The sequence below is a fragment of the Colius striatus genome, unplaced genomic scaffold, assembly GCF_028858725.1.
Source record: "Colius striatus isolate bColStr4 unplaced genomic scaffold, bColStr4.1.hap1 scaffold_38, whole genome shotgun sequence".
NCBI classification, from domain to species: Eukaryota; Metazoa; Chordata; class Aves; order Coliiformes; family Coliidae; genus Colius; species Colius striatus.
Genome location: NW_026908522.1, coordinates 2626889 through 2631058, shown reverse-complemented (window position 1 = coordinate 2631058; position 4170 = coordinate 2626889).

The window sequence follows — 4170 nt, the reverse complement described above, 5'->3', positions numbered from 1 at the left end:
GTTCCCTGCTGAACCATGTGGGTCTCCTGGCTCCCTTCCTGGACTTCCTACCCGCTGCATGCTCTGATCCTCAGCCTGGAAAAAGGGATCTTTGAATACAGATCAACTCTCTTGGGCCTCTTTGTCCTCTAATACCCTGTCCCACAAGATGTCCCCTAGCAATTGCTTGAAAAGGCCAAAGTTGGCCCTGCTAAAGCCCAGGGCTGTGGTCCTGCTTGGTATTCTGTTCCTACCACACCAGATCCTGAACTCCACCATCTCGTGGCTGCTGCAGCCAAGGCTGCTCTCGACCTTCACCACTTCCACCAGACCCTGCTTGCTCATGAGCACAAGATCCACTAGTGCTCCTCTCCTAGTTGGCACATCCACCACCTGCATCAAGAAGTGATCATCCATGCACTGAAGGCATCTCCTAGACTGGAGTGGCAGCCATGTAGGTCTGCCAGCAGGTGTCTGGGTAGTAGGATGTGCTGCACCAGCCCTGCTACCCACCCGCCCTCTCCTGGCCAATGGCCACAGCCTACTGCTGCCTGGGGAGGAGCTCAGTCTCTGCCTTGAGCTTTGGTCAAAAACCCTGAGGGGCTTTGGCCAGAATAAGTCTTGAAAGGTTGAAAGCTCTCGAGCCCCTGAAGCACCTGGCTAGGGCACTGCAGTGCTCAGCAGAGAGCAGGGCAGCAGCCTCAGAGGGGCACAAAAGCAAGCGAGTCCCTGCCACGTCCCCCCAGGGCCAGATGCAGCCAGAAGCACCCAGCACACACTTACAGAGACAGCCACGTCTCTGGGAGCACTGCTGACAGCCACGGACAAGGAGCCTTCCTCAGGGACGTGCTGCAGAGCCACGGCACTCAGCTGGACTCGTGCTGGCAGCCTGATGACAACCTGGCCAGAATGCCCTGGGAAACACCAGCGCCTGCCCCGGGAGACATCCGTCTGCAAAGCAGCACAGGACAGCACTGAGACAGAAGCGAGTGCTGGGGCCAGCGCCGCTGCTCCTCTGGCCTGGAGCACAGGCGCCGTGTGCCTGGGGCTCTGCTCCAGCTGCAGGAGGAGGCACTGCCCTGGCCTTGGGTGGAGCTGCTTTTTGCTTGGCAACAGGGGAAGGGAACTGCAGCGCTGTCCCTGTAAGCAGCTCTCAGAACATGCCCTGGATCTGAGCTGGATCCACCTCCAGCCTGGCCAGGCCAAGCTGGTGCCTCTGCCATCACTACTGAAGAAGCGAAATCTAAGCCAGAAGAGGAGGTGGTACAAAATGGAGCAGAGCATGGGGATCCCAGTCAGAGAAGGAGGAAGGAAAGAGCAACACTGGACCAGAGACCCCCCTGTAGCCCGTGGTGAGAGAGCAGCTGTGTCCCTGCAACCCCTGGAGAGCAATGGCAGGGCTGAGAGGCACCAGCAGCTCTGGGTCAGTGCACTGGTAGGGAAGAGGGTGGCAGCGGGGTCACAGCAGGGCCCCTCAGTCCTGCTCTGCTCCCTTCCTGAGGGAAACCGCTGGTTTCTAGCAAGCCCTGCCCTGTCTTGGAGCTCTGGTTTCAGGAACCTGACCAACGCTGTGGGCTTCCACAGGAGCAGTGGCAGGCAGGCAGGCAGGCAAGCAGCACTGATGGTTTCTGCTACAGTACCTGCAGGATGGTATCAGGCCCATCCTCAGGGTACCTTCTGCTCAGAACAATGTTGAAGATGCAATTCCAGCTGCACCTGTAGGTCTTGGAAGTTCTTGTCAGGTCAATGGTGGCACCTGTGAGGAAGGGAGAGCAGATGACTGCAAGAGCCACAGATCAGGAGGCCTCGGTGCCCCGAGATCAGCTGAGCAGCTCCAAGCCTGTCACTCCTGTCCCTGTGGCAGGACAAGGGCTGAGGGTGCTGGGAGACAGCAGGCGCCCATGTGGGTGTCAGCAGAGCAAGGCTGAGGGCCTGCTGCACCGGCAGCAAAGATGACCCAGCCAGTCCCCTTCCAACTGCCATGGAGAGGAGCAGAGTCCCTCCATCAGCACAGGAACGTGTGTGGGGGCAGCAGCAGGGGCACACACGGGCTGAGGGCAGGAGCGGGAGGCTCTCTGAGAGCCACGCTGCCACAGCCTTCCTCTTGGGCTGCAGCGAGCGTGGCAGCTCCCCCACTTTGGAGAGCAGTGCCTGGAGCACAGTCTCCTTGGGGCTTGCTGCACACAGGCACGGGGCAAGGAGATGGGGCTGCCTGTGTCCTTACCCAAGCTTTTCAGGGCCCAGTTAGACTTGATCATGTCTTCTAAACTCATCCCCAACGCTCCCTGGTCGTCTTCCTGGGAAAGCCATGAAGGAACACAGAAAAGGCCATCAGCAGGCTGCTCAGTGTGCCTGCTGGCACCCAGAGATGCAAAAGGTCGGCGTCAGCAATTGGAGGCAAGCCTTGTCCATGGAGCTGAGAGCTGCTGCTGCTGACCTGAGCCACAGAGGCTGAGAAACACTGTCTGAGGCTGTGGCTGTGAGCTGGATTGACAAGGGTTCCCACACCCTCATGGGCACCCTCCATGCTCTCCAGGTCAGCTGGGAGATGGGCTCAGGCCCTGCCAGCGGTGGCTGGCCCTCTGAGCGTGCCTGGCTCTCAGCCCTGCCTCAGGGGTGCAGCCAGAGCACCGGCACTAGGAGGGAAAGGACGTCAGGAGTCCTGCACTGCCTGCAGCAGCTCATTAAACTGGAGAAGGACCAGGGCAGGGCAGAAGCTCAGCCAGCAAGGCCCTGGCTGCTCCCTTGCAGGAGGTGCCCATCCCACCAGTGTCACCAACCTCTGTGCGTGCCTTTGCCTGCATCCTCCACGCTGCCAGCAGGGTCCCACAGTAAATGCCAACTGCAATTGACATCAGCAAGAGACAGTTATTTGCCTGGGGCTGCAAGCAGTCCTGCACTCACCTTGTCTCCTCCCTGTTGCCTTGGGCTGGGACAGCAGGTTAACTGGAGAGGTGGGGAACCGGAGCTGCAGAGAGAGGCCGCGTGCCTCTGCCCGGGAGCCATCAGCCCAGGCTCCAGGGGCTGCGCAGCCCTGGGCTCCAGCTGTGCTCGGGGCCCCATTTCCCCCCCTGCTTCCCTGAGCTCTGACACCAGGCTACAGGGGCCAGGGGAGGTAACTGTCCATCAGTCCCCTGCATGGCCCCTCTGGCAGTCTCCAGTTCAGGCTTGGAAATACACAGACCCTTCTGTCCCAGACACAGGCTGAGCCCTCTGGCTCGCTGCCCAGAGCAGCATTGTGCCGGAGACAGCACCAGCCTTAGCGGTCGTACAAAAGCTGGTCCCAGTCAAGGACATGCTCAGGAAGCACTTGGGCCCCAGAATTCCCACACACAAACAGGAGAGCTGCCCATCTGAGGGCTGCCATCCAGCACACACGGGCATTTGCTCTCGCCAGCTCACCCAGAAGCACTGCAGGCACCGCCAAGAGCTTGTTTTCAAGGGCTGCCCTGAACCTCTTGCTTTCCAGGGGTGTCTTCAGCCTGAAACAGAGGGAGTCTTGTGGCCATCAGTGAGCCGAGCCTGGAGCAAACCCCTTCACAGGCAGATTTCCCTTTTCAGGCTGAAAAGCCAGTGTTTGGATGCCTGCTGCTGACAGAGAGAGAGCTGGCAGAGCAGCGCCCAGGAGGAACACATCCTGTGCTCACCCTTCAGCAGTGCCAGCAGCTTTTGCCCAAGGGAAGGGCTCCAGGAGCACCTTCCAAAGGCCTTGACAGTCATGTTGGGAAGCAAAGAGGTGGAGCAGACACGGAGACTGCATTTCAGCAGTCTTTCTGCTGGGGACCTTGCTCTCTGTGTGGCTGAGAATGCAGGCGTGCTCTCGCTGCCATCACACAGCTCTCTCTAAGGGCTGTTTCTGCACAGCTGGGAAGCGCAAGAGCCTCGTCTGGCTTTGCTCTCAGGGCCCTCCCACACCTGCATGGTCTCTTGCCACAGCTGGGGTTCACCCTTTCCCTGTGCAAGTGGCTGGCTAGTGACTGTGCCAGCGTGGCCAAAGTCTGGGCCTCTGGCAGATGTGCGAGAGAGAGTGCCAAGGGGCTTTGCTCTTGGTTCTCCCTGTGAATGGCCACAGCCCCAGCAGTGCCCAAGCTGCGGTGCCCCGGGGGGAGCAGGGGGCAGCTGCCTGGGGAGGCCTCTCTGCTCTCTCCTGGGCTTGTGCTGGCCCTCAGACCTTCCCTTTCTCCCCCTGTC